The sequence below is a fragment of the Schistocerca nitens genome, chromosome 5, assembly GCF_023898315.1.
Source record: "Schistocerca nitens isolate TAMUIC-IGC-003100 chromosome 5, iqSchNite1.1, whole genome shotgun sequence".
NCBI lineage: Eukaryota > Metazoa > Arthropoda > Insecta > Orthoptera > Acrididae > Schistocerca > Schistocerca nitens.
In genome coordinates, this window is record NC_064618.1 from 646,952,207 (window position 1) to 646,974,076 (window position 21,870).

Here is a 21,870-nt window from a genome sequence, read left to right on the forward strand (position 1 = left end):
GCTGTGGAAACGATTGGTATTGTAGTTGCAAGTTGTCGTAGCTGTGTTGGGGGAGAACCAGAGCTCCAAGCCCTAATAGAAAGCACTGAAGCTGAAATAGTTGTAGGTACAGAGAGCTGGCTAAAGCCGGAAATAAGTTCAGCCGAAATTTCTTCAAATGAACTAACACTGTTCAGAAAGGATAGATTAAGTACAGTTGGTGGTGGAGTATTTATTGCTGTCAGAGGTAGTTTGCCTTGTAGCGAAATTGAAGTAGATAGAATGAGATATTCACTCGGCAGCGGAGTGTGCGCTGATATGAAACTTCCTGGCAGGTTAAAACTGTTTGCCCGACCGAGACTCGAACTCGGGACCTTTGCCTTTCGCGGGCAAGAGCTCTACCAACTGAGCTACCGAAGCACGACTCACGCCCGGCACTCACAGCTTTACTTCTGCCAGTACCCGTCTCCTACCTTCCAAACTTTACAGAAGCTCTCCTGCGAACCTTGCAGAACTAGCACTCCTGAAAGAAAGGTTCGCAGGAGAGCTTCTGTAAAGTTTGGAAGGTAGGAGACGTGTACTGGCAGAAGTAGAGCTGTGAGTGCCGGGCGTGAGTCGTGCTTCGGTAGCTCAGTTGGTAGAGCTCTTGCCCGCGAAAGGCAAAGGTCCCGAGTTCGAGTCTCGGTCCGGCACACAGTTTTAATCTGCCAGGAAGTTTCGTTTTGAAGTAGATAGTTCATGTGAAATAGTATGGGTAGAGGTTTCACCAGACAATCGGACTAAACTATTAATTGGATCGTTTTACCGACCGCCCGACTCAGCAGACATAGTTCCTGAACAGTTCAAAGAAAACTTGAGTCTCATTTCAAATAAGTACCCCGCTCATACAATTATAGTCTGTGGTGACTTCAATCTACCCTCGATATGCTGGAAAAATTACACGTTTATAGCCGGCGGCATGCATAAAACATCATCCGATATTGCACTGAATGCTTTCTCAGAACATTATTTTGAACAATTAGTTCTTGAGCCCACTCGAAGCGTAAATGGTTGCGAAAGCATTCTTGACCTTTTAGCAACAAATAATCCTGGACAAATAGTGAGTGTTTTGACGAATACAGGGATTAGCGACCACAAGGCAGTTTCTGCTAGGCTGAATACCGTAACACCTACAACCATCAAAAAGAAACGCAAAGTATATCTATTTAAAAAAAGCTGATATAAATGCTCTTAACGCCTTTTTAAGAGACAGTCTTCATTCCTTCCGATCTGATCATGTAAGTGTAGAAAAGTAGTGGAATGTTTTCAAAGAGATAGTATCAACAGCAATGGAGAGATATATACCACATAAATTCATTTAGTGATGATACTGATCCCCAATGGTACACAAAACGGGTCACATCGTTGTTGCAGAAGCATCGAAAATAGCATGCCATATTTAAAAGAATGCAAAATCCCTGAGATTGGCAAAGTTTTACAGAAGTTCGAAATATAGCTCGTAATACAATGCGAGATGCCTTTACCAATTTCCACAATGAAATTCTGTCTCGAAATCTGGCAGGAAACCCAAAGAGATTCTGGTCTTACATAAAGCACACCAGTGGCAAGACGTAAACAATACCTTCACTTCGCGATAACAACGGTGAAGTCACTAATGATAGTGCCACTAAAGCAGAGTTATTAAACACGGTTTTCCGAAACTCCTTCACCAAAGAAGATGTAGTAAATATTCCTGAATTCCAATCAAGAACAACTGCCAAGATGAGAAACATAGAGGTAGATAAACCTCTGAGTAACGAAGCAGCTTAAATCACTTAATAAAGGCAAGGCCTCCGGTCCAGACTGTATACCAGTCAGGTTCCTTTCATAGTATGCTGATATAATAGCTCCACATGTAGCAGTTGTATACAACCACTCGCTCACAGAAAGATCCGTACCTAAAGACTGGAAAATTTCCCAAGTCACACCAATGTCTAAAAAGGAAAGTAGGAGTAATCCGCTGAATTACAGGCCTATATCACTAACGTCGATTTGCAGCAGGGATTTAGAACAAATACTGTATTCGAACATTATGAAGTACCTCGAAGACAACGATTTATTGGCATATAGTCAGCACGGATTTAGAAAATATCGTTATTGTGAATCACGGCTAGCACTTTATACTCATGAAGTAATAAGTGCTATCGACATGGGACGTCAAACTGATTCCATATTTTTAGATTTCCAGAAGGCTTTCCACACCGTCCCTCACAAGCGTATTCTCACCAAACTGTGTGCCTACAGGGTATCGCCTCAGTTGTGCGACTGGATTCGTGATATTCTGTCAGAAGGGTCACAGTTCGTAGTAATAGACGGAAAGTCATCGAGTAAAACAGAAGTAGTATCCGGCGTTCCACAAGGAAGTGTTATAGGCTCTCTATTGGTCCTGATCTATATTAACGACATAGGACACAATCTGAGTAGCCGTCTTAGATTGTTTGAAGATGATGCTGTCATTTATCGTCTTGTAAAGTCATCAGATGATCAAAACGACTTGAAAAATGATTTAGATAAGATATCTGTGCCAAAAGTGGCAATTCACCCTGAATAAAGAAAAGAGTGAAGTTATTCACATGAGTACTAAGAGAAATCAGCTAAATTTCGATTACGCGATAAGTCACACAAATTAGAGGGTTGTAAATTCAACTAAATACTTAGGGATTACAATTACAAATAACCTAAATTAGAACAATCACATAGATAATATTGTGGGTAGAGCAAACCAAAGACTGCGATTCATTGGCAGAACACTTAGAAGGTGCAACAGATCTACTAAAGAGACTGCTTACACCACGCTTGTTCGCCCTATTCTGGAGTATTCCTGTGCGGTGTGGGATGCGCATCAAGTGGGACCGACGGATGACATCGAAAAAGTACAGAGAAGGGCAGCTCGTTTTGTACTATCGCGAAACAGGGGAGATAGTGCCACAAACATGATACGTGAATTGGAGTGGCAATCATTAAAAGAAAGGCGTTTTTCGTTGCGACGGGATCTTCTCATGAAATTTCAATCACCAGTTTTCTCTTCCGATTGCGAAAACATTCTGTTGGCACCCACCTACATAGGGAGAAATGATCATCACGATAAAATTAGAGAATCATGTAGATGTAGATGAGACGAAATAACGACAACAACTAATCAGAAATACAACACAGTTGAATGTGAAAAATATATGAAACCTATACGCTGCACTTATAGAGGGAACACACATAGTTTTTTAACACAGAAACAAAAAGAAAAATGACAGTGCAAGGTACTGACGAACAAGACAGCGAACATGTACATGATCAAGAACGAGCGCTTGCAGACGCATATACAACCGTAGAAACAAAACATGGGCAACACAGACAGAAAAAGCAAAACACGTGTCACCAAAATAAATCATCTAACAGAATATGACACTACAAGACAAAAAAAATACAGAACTAAAAGAAACGGATAAAAATGCGAAGGGCAACTTAAATGTACAAAGAGCAGATTACAGTAACATGCAAGAGGACCATCCGTAATCGCTTCAGCAGGCGATATTCTCGGAGTGCAGCTGCCGCATTACTGCTGTTTCGATAATAAAGCTTCAGCAATAATGCCCTACCCCTCATGTCCAAGCTCATGTTGACACATCAACAAGTGCACTGCGACTGCCAGGTGTGTGGGACTATGGAAATGAGCGTTTGGTGTCGTAGGCCGGCAGGCCCCTTGCGGGGCAGATCCGGCTGCTTTGGTGCAGGTCTTATTACATTCGACCTGCGCGCCGGGTGGGGATGACGTGATGATGAAGACAGCACAACACCCAGTCCTTGATCGCAGAAAATTCCCGACCCAGCAGGGAATCGAACCCAGACCCGCAGGACGGCAATCCGTCACTCTGACCACTCAGCTGTCGGGGCGGACTGTGTGAGACTATGAATCTTGATGTCTGATTACGGCACCTGGTGGCAACTGGACGGTGGCGCTGTCACGCTTGGAAATCATGCACCCCATACTCTGGACATTAATGTCACTATGTCTGGTACTCGTACAGTAATTAGTTTCCGTGTTATAAAGTGTCAAACAGGAAAAGTTAAATTAGTCCCAAGACCTTGTAAGAGCACATGGACGAGTGTACTTTGACCACAAGCAGACAGATCCTAGATGAAACTTCCTGGCACATTAAAACTGTGTGCCGGACCGAGACTCGAACTCGGGACATTTGCCTTTCGCGGGAAAGTGCTCTACCAACTGAGCTACCAAAGCACGACTCACGCCCCGTCCTCACAGCTTTACTTCTGCCAGTACCTCGTCTCCTACCTTCCAAACTTTACAGATGCTCTCCTGCGAACCTTGCAGTACTAGCACTTCTGAAAGAAACGATATTGCGGAGACATGGCTTAGCCACACAGAGCTTCTGTAAAGTTTGGAAGGTAGGAGACGAGGTACTGGCAGAAGTAAAGCTGTGAGGACGGGGCGTGAGTCGTGCTTGGGTAGCTCAGTTGGTAGAGCACTTGCCCGCGACAGGCAAAGGTCCCGGGTTCGAGTCTCGGTCCGACACACAGTTTTAATCTACCAGGAAGTTTCATACCAGCGCACACTCCGCTGTAGAGTGAAAATTTCGTTCTAGATCCTAGATGTTTTGTGTTGTCTAGATTGTCATAGCGATTTTCTCACAACTAAACTGTATGAGATGTGCAGTGGAAGTTAAAGGTCTTTCGAAATTTAGCGGAAGTAGTAGATAACGATGCAGTGTGCTTTCAAGAATTACACTTACGTAACGGCAAAATACCTGACCTTCCAAAACACTGTATCACGGTAAACGAAAGACCAGACAGTAAGAGAATAATCATATAACAATCATAGCCATACTAGTCAAACAATTATGTTCGGAACATATTGCAACAGCTGTGATAACGTTAAGGAACAATACTCGGATAATCTCCTCAATATATGAACAATACCTATTTGATGTAGAATCTAACGCAGACAGAATAAAAGACATACCACGATTTTCAACTGGAAAACGACTAATGATTCTAGCAGGCATCAACGCAAGCTCAACTCTTTCGCACTCAGATAGAACGGATGAAAAAGACACATAATAGTGAACGTCATAGATGAATACGCTCTATTCTAAATAAACCTTGTCAGCCGCCGACCTACTACAGTGATATGGGAAATAAGCGCAACATAGACATATCACTTGTAAACACTACGTCAATTACCTATATTACAGACTGAAAAGTTTCATGCAATACAACCCAAAGTGACCACGATGCAGTAGCAATACACCCGGGAATTAGTAACACAAAGATACACACCACACTACAGAAACGATTAATCCTGAACAATGCAGATTAGAATTAGCTTAAACAGATAATTCAGAACTCACCACTAAATAAAAGGCAGTATCAATTACGAAGCATACATAATAATTAACATTCCGGCACAATCGCAAAAGCAAGCAATTTTAACAACACAAACCACACAAAAACAAGTAGTGCCATGGTTGACCAAATTAACAAGACTGAGAAAAGGAACATGTGAGAAACAACGCCACTTCCAAACATCTGAGACAGCCGAGGAAACAACCATTCGTCTACAACGTTACTTAGACGCAAAACTAAGATGAAAGACGAACTCCGAAAGATCAGACAAAACCAGTGGGACGAATTTTTAACAATCAACACAGAAAACACATCTGGAGGGAGATTACGTTTTAAGATAAAAACCAAGCTTATAAAGAACACAGCAATATTATCAACGCTTAGGAGGCCGGATGGCACGTTCACAAAAGGTTACAGATGCACTGCTTAATAACTTTAGAGTAAACTCCTTTCCCGTGCACAAGATGAACGATAGCATGCAATGCTAATAACGGAGTCACTGCCGCTTTTGCACTTGGAAAGGCTGCCTGGGCAATCAGAAAATAAAAAAGAAAAAATACGAAAGCCCATGGCCCAGATGGTATTCACTCCGAAAAAAGTAAAAACGCTGCTCCACAAATCGTGCCTGAGCTAACAGACTTACTAAAAGACGCATTACTAGGGTGAAGAATATTAAATTTATCAAAAACTGCCAACGCAGCGCATTGTTAATTTAAAAAGCCATAGGTTTGAGATCCGACTGACCCAAAAGACCGATAGGCACATATGCCTTATCAAAAAACTAGCGATAATACAAGAAAGACTACCGTGTGTTAGGCTACTACCGCACAGACTGCTAGTCGCACCAAATCCCCATCAATACGACTTCATACAACACAGATCTACAGAAGACACAGTAAACAGAATAATAGAAATAATACAGACAACTGACGACAAATATGCAGCGGCTAAATTGACAGACACTACTGGATCTTTTGCAACCTTTGCTGCCCGGCTTTCTTCGAAAGACTCAGAGATATAGGAACTCCCTGAGCTTTGTATAATAGTGTGGTAGACTACTGCGAGCACAGAATAGTTTAGTTGAAGTGTGGGCAGTGGAAGGTTGTCAAAATAGATTACCGAAAGATGTCCACAAAGGTCTATTTGCGGGCCAATTTTCCCGGACATTACCATCGAACCTCTATAGAATGAAATCAGTGAGGATAACAGGGCAAAAAAGGTGGTGGCATACTCTGACGGCAAGCTGATTGTAGTGTCAGCGATTTCAAGACTAGAATTAGGAACAAAGGCCACACAATTCCTTGAAAGTGTTAACAATTGGTGTACAAGTAATAAACTGTCTATAGCAGATAACAAAACAGTGTACCTGTTATTACAGGGGACTCTTAAAGGAAGTATAGAATAAAAATAAACAATACTTCAGTTAAGAACTGGGAAGGAACAACATATCTTAGAATACATCTGGGCAATAAATTAAACTTCAGTGAACGCGCAAGACTAATTACGGACAAAGAGTTGACAATAATTCATAAATTAGCTAAACTTAACACGACCCAATTTAGGCATCCACTGCAGACTACGCGGATCTATCACATGGCACTCTAAAGTGTCAACTATTTTTCTGCTAGCACCTGGTCACACCACCTCAAACTGACCACATACAAAAACATTTTCAGACGCGGACAAAGAAGTGTGTTCATCAGAATATCTGGTACTTTTAGCATAACGTTCACAGAGGCGCTGTGTGTGGTCACGGATATGTGCCTCATTTACATCACTGTTCGTCAGCGAGCAGCGACGTACTGGTTAAAGAAAGGTAGACCAGACAAAGTTCAAGACAGCTTAACATATGTAGGACCGAGACACGTTTTGGAAATAGGACCGGACAGACAATGGACAACGTGTCTACTCCTAAGACTACACCCCACAAGAGGAATGACTCATTTCCTGACAGGACATGGCCCATATGCTACCAGTCTCCATCATGTAGGTCTAAAAGAAATTGACACCTGTAAATGTGGTGAATGTGGCACCGCTGAACATATAGTCCTTCACTGTGACACAATGGCACATCTAATACCGCATATACACCGAATATTGACCTAGGAAACACAGCAACACATACACGACAATGAAACACGTGGCACGAAACAAACATAGACACTGACACTGACATGGATGAAACAACAGACACAGGAAGTGAACGTGACATTCAATTATTAATGTAATTATCCAAATAAGGTCGAAAGAACCATATACATATAGCAGAACCTAACAACAGGAAAAATACAGTAGTATAAAACTGCATAATTAACGTTAGATTAGGATTCATTCATATTGCAATTAATGAGGCAAAATTGTTATGTAAAGTGAAAGATACGTTGTAAAGCAAATACCTGTAAAACTGTTGTCCGTGACAACTAGCTAGAATCACTGAAACAACTACGATTTCAGGGACAAAATTTTCTCTTTCACTAACTTACCTCATACCTTCCTTTACTACTTGTATTCTCTTTAATCATCATTCATTTATGTTTCTCAGTCTTTGTATTTTACTTTATAACTTGTATTCACATTAACAAAGAACTTAAAGTAAATTTAATTCTTAACACACTATCATAGTACTTATTGCATTACTAGAATTGTATTAGTAATAGTACTACACACAAACTGATATATATATATATATATATATATATATATATATATATATATATATATATATATACACCTTAACCTTAACCTTAGGAAACCTACAGATTGAATATATATATATATATATATATATATATATATATATATATATACATATATCAGTTTGTGTGTAGTACTATTACTAATACAATATTACCTTATATATATATATATAAGGTAGTAACATAATGGGAAACATCACAACAAGGGATAACCTTAAGAAACCTACAGATTGAATGCCTCGCTTTTTCTTTTGGTGATCGTAACGAAAGGTATAAACGAAACAAAAGACGCTATTGAAAAACTGCACGAAATCGATTCCAAAACTGGACTACAGATCTCTTACGAAAAGACACAGTTTATGTGCTCAAAGAAACTCTCATCTCTGAACACACAGTACGGCACGATTTACAAAACGGCAGACTTCAAATACAGCAGACACAATAAACGACAGAATAAAATTCAGAAACATCATTAAGAAAAGAAATCTACATGAGATACACTGTAACAAACGAACAGGCGTAAAATGGACCGAAGAACGCAAGCAAGATCACAGCCGCAAGATGAAAGAAATATGGTCAACAAAAAAGGCAATCAAGATGAAGCCGAAGAGACGATGCCGACAAGAAGCATGGACAGAGGACAGGAAATAGAAACACAGCTAGCGAATGAGGCAAGTTTGGGCAGCAAGGAAGGCAGCAAAAGGAATTGGCCATGTACTTCAGTCCAACTGCGCTCTTTAAGGTCAAAACACCAGGGCTAATTGTAATAATAAACAAGCAGACAAATAAATCCCCTTACGATTGACGAAATGGAATGTCCCTTGCGTCTACCTTAGACCAGCATTCCGCATTCAGATTCTGTTAATTCTTGTCGTGGCCATAATCACGTCAGACACCTTTTCACATGAATCACCTGAATACAAATGACAGCTACCCCAATGTACTGCCCTTTTGTATCTTGTACCTTACTACCAGCATCTGTATATGTGCATATCGTTGTTCCATTAGTTTGTCACCTCAATTTAGATATCCCATTTTTATTGTAACTCAGTTTAGTTCCAAAAGGACTACTGTTAATACATATAACATACCAGACTCATAAATTAAAGGAGAATTAGCAAGCTCAGTGTAAAGTTATGCCGGCCGGAGTGGCCGAGCGGTTCTAGGCGTTACAGTCTGGAACCGCGCGAGCGCTGCAGTCGCAGGTTTGAATCCTGCCTCGGGCATGAACGTGTGTGATGTCCGCAGGTTAGTTAGGTTTAAGTAGTTCTAAATTCTAGGGAACTGATGACCTCAGAAGTTAAGTCCCATAGTGCTCAGAGAAATTTGAACCATTTTTGTAAAGTTATTTGTTTACTATTCGGTAGAATACTGAACTAACGACAATTTATTTCTTTCCCGTTCTGTACAAAATTGCGCCGGGCATAATATAGCCCAATTGCGTTTTCTGTTCTCGGGCAGTGAATGAGTTAATTCCTGTTCGTGTGCTGCTGAAAATGACTGACTGGAGTTAAGAGATTAGAAGCTGCTGCGAATGGATGTGTCTAGGTGGTTAGCGAGGTTTGTGTATCAGATATACCAAAGGTACACTATGTGATAAAAAGTATCCGGACACCTGGCTGAAAATGACTTACAAGTTTGTGGTACCTTCCTTCGGTAACGCTGAAATTCAATACGGTGATGGCCCACCGTCAGCCTTGATGATAGCTTCCACTCTCGAAGGCATACGTTCAATAAGGTGCTGGATGGTTTCTTGGGGAATGGCAGCCCATTCTTCACCGAATAGCCGGCCGGAGTGGCCGAGCGGTTCTAGGCCCTACAGTCTGGAACCGCGTGACAGCTACGGTCGCAGGTTCGAATCGTGCCTCGGGCATGGATGTGTGTGATGTCTTTAGGTTAATTGGTTTTAAGTATTTGTATGTTCTAGGGGACTGTTGACCTCATATGTTAAGTCCTATAGGGCTCAGAGCCATTTGAACCACTTCCTGTTGGCAATACACACGCTGGCAGATGAAGTTCACCGATCATTCACCATACCCACACCCCGCCATCGTATCGCCACAATGTGTACCGTGATCCGTCACTCCAGGCAACGTTCTTCCACTATTCACTCGTCCAATGCGAGGCGACGTTTGGAATTTACCGGCGTGATGTGTTGCTTATGAGCAGCCGCTCGGCCATGAAATCAAGTTTTCTCACCTCCTGCCTAATGTCGTAGCACTTGATCTTGATGCAGTTTTGAATTCCTGTGTGATGGTCTTGGTAGATGTCAGCTTATTGCACATTACGACCCTCTTTAACTGTCGGCGATCTCAGTCAGTCGACAGACGAATCTCTTCACACTTCCAATTCACTATTATATCGTTAACAGTGGAGCTAGGAATGTTGAGGATTGTGGAAACTCGTACAGATGTATGACGCAAATGACACACAATCACCTGACCACGTTCGAAGTCCGTGATTTCTGCGTCCCATTCTGCTCTCTCACAACGTCTGATGACTACTGAGGTATCTGATATGGAGTACCTGGCAGCAGGTTGCAGCACAATGCACCTAATATGAAAAACGAATAGTTTGGGGGTGTACGGATACTTTCGATCACGTAGTGTACTTCAAGTGCTGTCTAGTGTGAGTAGTATCTTTCCTCCAAGAAATACTAGCCCCATAATTATTAATCTCCCTGACTGTGAGAGGCGTGAGGTCTAGGCGTCCTGTGCAGGGGAGACCGAGATCAGGGAGGACTAGGACGTCGCACCCATTCAACTAACCATTAGGTTCGAGCTCCTGTCTTCCATTGAAACCGTAAATGAGCCAGTTAGACTCGCTTCACCTGTTGGGAAACCTGCTGCGAAGTCAAGGGGCAGCGAACGCGAAGGGATGGAGGTCTATTAATACTCGTTACTTCAAAAGTACGGCGATTAATGGTACCTTTTAAGGGAACGGCAGCAAGAGAGGGGAAGAAACACCAGAAGCACTCAAGTAGTTTGCGTCGAGGCCTCATTCATCACTCTGAAGAGGCTATTCCGACAAACATTGACGGAACAGGATGTAATCAGCTGCAGAATGTGACGCACGTTGGGACGAAACATACCTGCTGTCTGGGCTCCAAGGTCATACTAGGATCATTCCAGTGTCTATCAGAGAGAGTTAAGAATACCAGCCTTGGTCGCCGAGTTTTAACGAAGCATACCACGTGCAGTAGTGTCCCCAGAACAGATCGTTACCTCCTGATTGTGGGCCAAGAGGAAGGCTTTGAGGTAATCTGGCTTGTGATTATCTTGAATTAGGGTATAGTTTCGAGAGTTTTGATAACCCCATAAATGCACTAAACGTCGTATACAACTACCCAGCTAACTGACTGTGTGAGTCAAATGCCCCTTGCAGGTGATAGTATTAAATCCCTAGTGCCTAAGCACTATCAACAGTGTTCTATAGTTTGAAGTGTTTCTAAATAGCAATGAAGTTCACAAAATAATAGATATAAAAGCTGTCTAAAATCTTAAATTGACCGTTGTCAGATGTTTGAGAAAATTTTAAGCATATTCCTAAAGGATAGGAACTCGAAATGGGAAATGTACGTGGTTTATGTAGCAGTAATTTAAATCCACTGAGATACAAATAGCAGTTTCTATGAGATTTTTTGGGCAAGTCTTAATCTCAAGGGCAGGCATAAAATTGATATAGGATCCTTCTATCACCGAGCCGCCACACCTTCAGATACAATCGAAAACCTTAGAGAAAACCTCAGTTCGTTTGTTCGTAAGTTCCCGAATCATGTCTTAGTTATTGGAGGAGATTTTAGCCGTACAACTGCCAGTTGGTATAGTTGTCGTCTTGCTAGTGGCGGGAGTGAGAGGACACGCTGTAAAATATTACTAAATATCTTCTCTGAAAACTACCTAGAACAGATAGCTAGGAACCCACTCATGATGAAAATATATTAGCTCTTATGGCAGGAAACAGCCCTGACGTCATCGAGGATGTACACATCAAAACAGGTATCAGTGACCATGAGGCAATTGTAACAAAAATGAATACATAAGTACAAAGGACAATTCAAACTAGTAGAAAAATTTATATATTCAGCTAACTAAATAGAGACTCTGTAGCGTCATATCTCGGTGGGAAACTTGAAGCTTTTGACTGAGGACGGAGTGTACAGTAATTATGGTTAATTTTTAAAAGAACAGTTGACAATGCACTGAACTGGTAAGTACCCATAGAATATTTCATGATGAAATCGACCCTCCACGGTGTAAAGTTACAGCAAAGGAACTTTTAAAGGAGCAGAGACTACTTCAAAATAGGTATAAGAAAACCAAAGGACTGTCAATTCAGAGATGTGTAAAGAACGCGTTTAGCAGGAAAGAGAGCAATTTGTAAAGCCTTCAGCAATCACCGTGATAGAATATTGTACTACGAACTTTCACAAAACCCAAAGAAATTCTGGTTGTATCTAAGGGTTGTTAGTGACAACACTGTCAGTGTTCATTTCTCATGGACAACAGAGCAGTGGGACCTGAGAGCATCAAATCAACTCAAGGACAACAAAGGAGAGGAAATTGAGAGCAGTAAAACAAAAGAGAAAAGCTTAACTATGATTTCAAATGTTTCTTTACATAGCAATACTCACGAGTATTGATCCACTTGAATCCAAGCATCACTGAAAACGTGAATAAAATATATATTATTGTAAGTGGCGCTGAGCAACAGCTGACACCGTTAAAACTGATAATGCCCTAGTGCTCGATGGAATTTCTGTCAGATGATGAACTCAATTTGCGGCTGAGTTAGCCCCTCTATAAAATATAATATCTCGTAGATCCCCCGAACAAAAAACCGTGGCCAGTAGCTGGAAGAAAAGACGGGTAACACCTGCATACAAAAAGGGTAGTAGAAGATGTCAACAGAACTATCATCCAGTATCCTTGATATCCAGATGTTGTAGAATCTTAGGACATATCCTGAGCTCAAATATAGCGCGCTAGCTTCACCAGAACGTCCTCCTCCATGCCGACCAGCATTAATTTAAAAAAGACGGATCATGTGAAACCCAGCTTGCCGTTTTCTCACATAGATCAAGACTATGCGTTTGACTCAGTGCATACCCTAAGATTATTATAAAAAGTGCGATCGTATGGGGTATCATGCGAAATTTGTGACTTGACTGAGGATTTCTACGTAGGCGGGACGCAGGTTGTTACCTTGGGTGTATAGTCATCGACAGATGTGCACGTAACATTGGGTGTATCCCAGGGAAGTATGTTGGGTCTCTTTCTGTTAATGTTGTACATTAATGAACCTGCGGACAACATTAATAGCAACCACAGACAATCTGCAAATGATTCATTTATTTAAAATGAAGTTTAATCTGAACGATGCGGCACAAATACTCAGACGCTGATACGAATATAAAGCATTTCAAAAATTGGCGACACGAGTTAAATGTTTAGAAATGTAAAATCGTACGCTTCACAAAACGATAGGAAATACTAGCCTATAAATATTACTTCAGTGAGCCACAGTTGAAATCGGTAATCTCGTAAAATACCTAGGCTTGGCACTTAGAACACACATGAAATGAAATGATGACATCTGGGTAAATCAGGGGGACTTACCTCTGCTGATAGAATTGTAGGAAAATGCAGTCAGTGTACATCGGAGATTGCTCTCTCGTGTGACACATTGTAGAATACTGCTCAAATTTATGAGATCCATACCAAGTAGGAGTAACAGCTGATGCTTAAATGTACAGGGAATGGTAGCACAAATGGTCAGCAGTTTGTGGGACCTGCGGGAGAGCGTCACAGACATGTCGAAAAAACTGAACTGGCAGACTCTTCAAGGTAGATAGAAACCTTCCCGAGAAGCTCGGCTAACAAAGATTCAGTAACTGGTTTTAAATTGTGAGTCTAGAATATACAACAACCCTTTACACATTGTTCCAACAGGTATCACGAGGAGAAGATTATATTAAGCACAGCACGTACAGAGACATTTAAATAATCCTTCCGTCCGTACTCGATACGTGAATGGCACGGGGAAAGACCCTAATAACTAGTATAGTGGGACGTGCCCTCTGCCATGCACTTCACACCGGTTCGCCGAATATAGATGTAGCGTAGATCGTGCTTTTTCTGTCAAGACTTGGCCTCCCCCTTAACGATGCCCCGCTGCCCCCTAATGACACCACCACATCCTTCCGGTACCAAATTAACCATTACTTAACGCTTCAGGAAGTGTATTATAGACTGATCCCTGCTTATCCTTCAATTAGCACTTCGTCTTCAGGCCACGAGTGGCCTACCGGGACCATCCGACCGCCGTGTCATCCTCCGTGGAGGATGCGGATAGGAGGGGCGTGGGGTCAGCACACCGCTCTCCCGGTCGTTATGATTGTATTCTTGACCGAAGCCGCTACTATTAGGTCGAGTAGCTCCTCATTTGGCATCACGAGGCTGAGTGCACCCGGAAAAATGGCACCAGCGCATGGCGGCCTGGATGGTTACCCATCCAAGTGCCGACGACGCTCGACAGCGCTTAACGTCGGTGATCTCGCGGGAACCCGTGCAACCACTGCGGCAAGGCCGTTGCCACTACCCTCCAATTTTGCTATAAAATTTTTTCCTCTATCTGACACAGCGTTTGCTCAATAGTTATCCAGTCTGCCAATGGCAACTGAATTTCTCTATTTTGTAGTCCAGCAGAAATTCGACTATCAGATTTAATTCTATGAGTGTTTTATGCTTACAACGCATGTTACTAATATTATGGAATGTCTAAATCTTGACTTTATATGTCTAAGTATAGAATTAAAGACGAGCATTTCATTCTCACTCATAATGCACACCTTTCATACTGTTTCCGTTTCTCAGTTCTTTCCTCATTGTGCAACTGCAGTGATATGTCTATACGGCTAGAAAATTTTCTACAGCAATATTATATCGGTCAGTGAGAGAGAATGAGTAGCTAGCAACCCCCCATTAACCCTCATGATCAGTAAATTAACAAATCAATCAATGCTTTGCTTAGTCGATCTCCGTAATGTCGTGCAGATCTCGCGCTTTCCTTTGTTGGGGCCGAGTTTAGTCTCGCAGATCCGTTGCGACTATTGCACTTACGTAACCGCTGATAATTAAATGAAAGTCTTTCCTTCCGGAGAAGGGAAAAGTCGTGACTCACTGCGAGTCATGAACAAAATTTTCACTTGATGTGGTGAAAGTTGGTTGCCTTATCCTGAATAGGTGACAGAGAGTTAGAATTAAATAACTATCACGTACTCACTAAATTTATTTGTTGAGGAATATTTTCCCAGTTCCCATAGGAAAGTATTCTAGTGAAATTATGCACCGCTCTTAAGGAATCGTAAATATTATTCCAAAAGACTGTCGAAGTTATCAACATCCTATTACTGATCGATTTATTGCAGAGTAGGTGTCATAAATCGAATTATTTATCGAATGACAGCATGATTGTAACTGTTTGGTCTACAGTTCTGTTTCTATGTGTTTAACAGGGTCGACTGCTAATGTAGTTGTGACAGTAACTAATTTTTGTCCAGGATATGATAGCATTTTCAAAATCAGGAAATGAATGAGATTCTAAAAAATTTTATCGTTGAAATCACAAAAATGTTATACGCATCTCATGTTGTGTTTACTAGAATATGTAAGCACGTAGCTCTGTTCTCCCATTTTGTTTTCGTTTCTTCTTTCTCCGCCGGACACGGCTGTCAGGTGTTGTTCCCTGAAACATAAAATCCCGGCCTGTAGCTTTGTTCGCCTATGAGCGATGTTAACGGTCTGGTGCGCCCTGGGTCCGGGTGAATGTGTGAGTTCTGCTAGAGCTCCGCCCGTCTACGTGACGAGTGAAACGTCTTATTTTGTGTGTGTTTAATCTCTGCTAAATCAGGATTAAAGTTCACGCTCTTTCGTTGATGCATGGTCCTTCGAGTTAGTATGGTCTCAAAATAAATTCCCGTATATTTTAAGGAAACTGATCGATATTGTTTGATGAGTAACGAGTCAAAAATAGTGCCTCCTGGGCCTATTTCCATAGCTATGGCACCCTTCTTCTGCGGTTTGTTTGACTGAAGGTGTAACCATTATCTCGTACACTGCTAGTTGGTACAAAAACATCCGTAGATTCAGTCACGAAAAATATTTCATTTCAGTAGCTGTTGTCAAACTATCATTAAGTAAAACTTATTATCGAATCGACAGTATATGATAAATGCAGCTGACCTGAGGAATAATGTCTGTACTTAAATGTGACTGTTCACAGACTCCACCTCTCTATAGGCAGGAACGCGACGTCACCAGAGACTCACTACGAAACGCCAGGTAATAGTGACCACGTGGAAAAATTGACAGCTGACATGGAATGAAAGAATAAATTTACTATTACCAGTCACGATAAAGCCTAAACTAAAGTGTTCAGCTATTTAGAACATAAAAACATTTCAGAGAAACTTGCAGTGACCGCATGTCCCATTCACTTCAATATAAGCTGTCTTAAAAATAACACCATTCCAAATTACGTAAGGACTGCCGACAAAATACGCACAACAGCTGCAATAAAAAACATTCCAAACTGCTAACTAAAGATGAAAAACGAGCTGAAAGATCTCTGAAAACACATGTTTTATGTACAGGTTTATGGTACAGAGTTACTGTTGCGAGAGTTGTTTCATCAACCACAATTTGACAGCATTAGTGAAAAAGTCAGACGCTGCATCGAATTAATTGTACAGGAAACGATATCTACACAGAACAAAAAACTAGCTAATGTCTTCAAACAACAGTAATCTTCGAGACTGAGCGAAGAGAGCCGAAAGAAACACAGGTTTGACACACCTTTCCTAACGGTGACTGCTGACAGTAAAATTTTTGATTCACTCGGTTTCAGTAAAAAATACGGCAAGGTCTAACCTAAATTTTCGCACTACAGTTGACTCTAACACCTAAACGAATTTAATACTTTATCAAAACTTTCCGTCAGGCTTGCATGTATTTTATACTGGTAACTGTTTACGAACTGCTCCACCTGTTGAAAGTGTGACGCTGTAATACGGTTACCATCACATCTGTTGTAAGACTGTGTTATCTTACCCTAGTATGTAGTTGATGTTTTGCTTCGACAAGAAATTTAGTGTATGTCTGCTTTGAAAACGGATACGTTCGTAACTAATCACCATTATAAAATACACTCCTGGAAATTGAAATAAGAACACCGTGAATTCATTGTCCCAGGAAGGGGAAACTTTATTGACACATTCCTGGGGTCAGATACATCACATGATCACACTGACAGAACCACAGGCACATAGACACAGGCAACAGAGCATGCACAATGTCGGCACTAGTACAGTGTATATCCACCTTTCGCAGCAATGCAGGCTGCTATTCTCCCATGGAGACGATCGTAGAGATGCTGGATGTAGTCCTGTGGAACGGCTTGCCATGCCATTTCCACCTGGCGCCTCAGTTGGACCAGCGTTCGTGCTGGACGTGCAGACCGCGTGAGACGACGCTTCATCCAGTCCCAAACATGCTCAATGGGTGACAGATCCGGAGATCTTGCTGGCCAGGGTAGTTGACTTACACCTTCTAGAGCACGTTGGGTGGCACGGGATACATGCGGACGTGCATTGTCCTGTTGGAACAGCAAGTTCCCTTGCCGGTCTAGGAATGGTAGAACGATGTGTTCGATGACGGTTTGGATGTACCGTGCACTATTCAGTGTCCCCTCGACGATCACCAGTGGTGTACGGCCAGTGTAGGAGATCGCTCCCTACACCATGATGCCGGGTGGTGGCCCTGTGTGCCTCGGTTGGGTGGCACGGGATACATGCGGACGTGCATTGTCCTGTTGGAACAGCAAGTTCCCTTGCCGGTCTAGGAATGGTAGAACGATGTGTTCGATGACGGTTTGGATGTACCGTGCACTATTCAGTGTCCCCTCGACGATCACCAGTGGTGTACGGCCAGTGTAGGAGATCGCTCCCTACACCATGATGCCGGGTGGTGGCCCTGTGTGCCTCGGTCGTATGCAGTCCTGATTGTGGCGCTCACCTGCACGGCGCCAAACACGCATACGACCATCATTGGCACCAAGGCAGAAGCGACTCTCATCGCTGAAGACGACACGTCTCCATTCGTCCCTCCATTCACGCCTGTCGCGACACCACTGGAGGCGGGCTGCACGATGTTGGGGCGTGAGCGGAAGACGGCCTAACGGTGTGCGGGACCGTAGCCCAGCTTCATGGAGACGGTTGCGAATGGTCCTCGCCGATACCCCAGGAGCAACAGTGTCCCTAATTTGCTGGGAAGTGGCGGTGCGGTCCCCTACGGCACTGCGTAGGATCCTACGGTCTTGGCGTGCATCCGTGCGTCGCTGCGGTCCGGTCCCAGGTCGACGGGCACGTGCACCTTCCGCCGACCACTGGCGACAACATCGATGTACTGTGGAGACCTCTCGCCCCACGTGTTGAGCAATTCGGCGATACGTCCACCCGGCCTCCCGCATACCCACTATACGCCCTCGCTCAAAGTCCGTCAACTGCACATACGGTTCACGTCCACGCTGTCGCGGCATGCTACCAGTGTTAAAGACTGCGATGGAGCTCCGTATGCCACGGCAAACTGGCTGACACTGACGGCGGCGGTGCACAAATGCTGCGCAGCTAGCGCCATTCGACGGCCAACACCGCGGGTCCAGGTGTGTCCGCTGTGCCGTGCGTGTGATCATTGCTTGTACAGCCCTCTCGCAGTGTCCGGAGCAAGTATGGTGGGTCTGACACACCGGTGTCAATGTGTTCTTTTTTCCATTTCCAGGAGTGTATTTTATACTGGTAACTGTTTACGAACTGCTCCACCTGTTGAAAGTGTGACGCTGTAATACGATTACCATCACATCTGTTGTAAGACTGTGTTATCTTACCCTAGTATGTCGGTGATGTTTTGCTTCGACAAGCAATTTAGTGTATGTCTGCTTTGAAAACGGATACGTTCGTAACTAATCACCATTATAAAATACATGCAACTGTGACAGATATTGAGAACAGAGAATTATCAGACCCAAATTGCTGATCCTTTCCCACCAAAATGTTGAACTGCGCAAAAGCATGAAACACGGATGTGAAAATTATGAGAAAAAGGAAGTTCAGACAAGAGTAGACAGGTAGAAAGACCCGATCAACTGAAGTACACTCTAAGACAAAAAGAAAAAAAAACTAAGGACTTACCTAAATGAGACAGAAATCTGTAGAAATGATCTACATGTACAGACCTTGAAACGGTTACCTTTTCAGAAAAACTGAATGATTTGTTCGAGAGAAAGATCTTCACAAATTAAGTAAGACAATAAGGAATTGGACTACCTCTGGCCCTTATGTAAGCAGTTTTTTGGCTTGGCATTGATTGACAGAGATTTGGATGCCCTCCTAAGGGATATCGTGCCAACTCCAGTTGGCGCTTTAGATCATCGAAATACCGAGCTGGTTGGAGAAGCCCACCCACAATGCTCCAAACATTTTCAATTGAGGAGATATCCGGTGACCTTGTTCACCAAAGCAGGGTTCAGTGAGCATGAAGATAAGCTGGAGAATCACTTGCTGTTTGCGGGCGGGGATAATCTTGCTGAAATGTAAGCCAGGGATGGCTTGCCATGAAGGGCAACTAAACGGGGCGTAGAATATCGTCTGTGTACAGCTGTGCTGTAAGAGTGCCACGGATAACAACTAAAGAGTCCTACTATGAAAAGAAATGGTGCCCCAGACCATCACTCTGGTTGTCGGGCAGTATAGCGGTCGATGTTTACGGTGGTATCCCACCGCTATCCGGGACGTCACCAGACACGACTTCGGCCTAGAATCTCACTGAGTGGAGCAGAAGTGTCTTCAGTGATGTCCGCTCCGATCTGAGCCCTTACGACCAGCGAAGACGTGTCTGGAGACAGCCGGGACAGTGTTGTGATACCAGGGAAATCTCCGCGTGGGATAGCCACGCGGTCTCAGACGTCTTCTCAAGGTCCGGGTGGTTCCCTCCGTCGGAGGTTCGAGTCCTGCCTCGGACATGGGTGTGTGTGTTGTCCTTAGCGTATGTTAAAGTTATATTAAGTAGTACGTAAGTTTAGGGACAGATGACCTCAGCAGTTTGGTTACATAAGACCTTACCACAAATTACGAAATTTCCAGTTTCCAGTGAAACTACAGCCCTCCATAACGCCTGACAGCCAGGAGTGGTGGACTCGGGTATAATTTATTTTCAAAGCAGGACTCCTTTGGTTAATATCCCTTACAGCTCAGCGGTACGTCGATGATATTATATGCCCCGCCTTCATGGTGAGCCATCCTGGATTTATATTTCAGCAAGATAATGCCCAACCGCACACTGCGAGAATTTCTACGGCTTGTCGTCGTGCTTGTCAGACCATACATTGGCCAGGAAGATCTCCAGATTTCTATAGAATCAATAACGTCTTTAGCATTATGGGCAGCGTCCTCTAACCAGCTCTATGTTTTGATGACAAAAACGCACAAACTGGACTGAATGTGGCACTAAGTCCACCAGCGCTGAGCCGAATAACTGCTTGCATAAGTGCTATTTCTCTTGAATAAATCATCCAGTTTTTCTGAAATCGTAATCATTTGTTTGTCCGTCCACGTACATCACTTCTACAAAATTCCTTCTCATTCGGATGATATCTTTAGGCCGTGCTGCGGCTCGCGTTGGTGCCATGAGTAGGTTTCTGCCAGACCGTATCGTTTAGTTGGCATGGTTGCGTTGTTTGTCTTCTTCTGGTGTTCACTGGCGCCACTCGGTTTCATAAGCATTGACTGTCCGCTAGTGGCAGTAGCGGCGCTTATCGATATGTAGTTCTGCTGCCCTATCTATGGGGCTACCTCGTGCTTCTTCCGTGTGGTGTGAGTGTGGAATCCGGTTGCGGAAGCAGGGGCAGTGACGTCCGTGCAGAGTTTCAACACGCTGGGACCGCTGCTGGCGTGTATGGACTGCCGGATCGAAGGGCAGTAGTCACGAGAGTGCACGACCTCGTCGAAACCGGATCTTGCATGTTTAGTGCATTGCAATTCGCATAGAGAAACCTGCACCATTGCTCAATCTCGCGATTCTCCATTGACTTGCGTTCGTGTTGCTGCTCGTAGTCCTGCCCAGGCGAAAAGCAGTGAGTGGAGTACCTGGGGAAAGCGGATGTGATTAGCCTTCCTGAGCTTCTAATTACTATTTACTATTCTCAGCTTCTTACATTGTTAAGTTCAACGAGCGGTACTTTTCTGTCTTGTGGCAGCAAACGCCCCAGGGGTTAGTGTATGTAACGGCAGTGTACATTACCTCGCCTTGCCGCCGTTGTCCGATGAGGCGTGTAAGATTGACAGCTTCTTGATTGTACGTTGGGTGGAGTTCTTCTAGCTTAGTGGTAGACATTCCTTCTTGTTCCGGGCGCTCAGAACCCAGAACGCTGGTTCCGGCCTTCGCGTAATTTTACATCTTGAATTTGTTTTGTTGGATGTGAGGTAGCCTCACCAAGATTATCATTAGTCACTCGTTACACTGCCACTAGTCCGAGTTACCATCTTGTGATCTGAATGCAACTCTTGGCTGCCTTTCTCTTCGCTCGTGAAAGTGTTTTTGCTATGACCTACTCAGAGGTCGTCGATTCCTGAAGCGCTGTCTGTCACTGGCCCTTTCGTTTTATTTTGTTATTGTATTGTTAAGTCAAAATCATTTGTCTGAGCTGTCTGGTGATCTGTTGTTTGTTTTTTTTTTAATTAACTTTT

General features: G+C 43.1%; 1 non-coding gene across 1 annotated transcript; it reads right to left on the reverse strand.

Moving 5' to 3' along the window:
* Positions 1–325: 325 nt before the first annotated feature.
* On the reverse strand, positions 326–400 carry Trnas-cga (transfer RNA serine (anticodon CGA)). The gene has a single exon. It is a non-coding gene; the product is annotated as a tRNA-Ser (tRNA).
* Between the last annotated feature and the right edge of the window lie 21,470 nt (positions 401–21,870).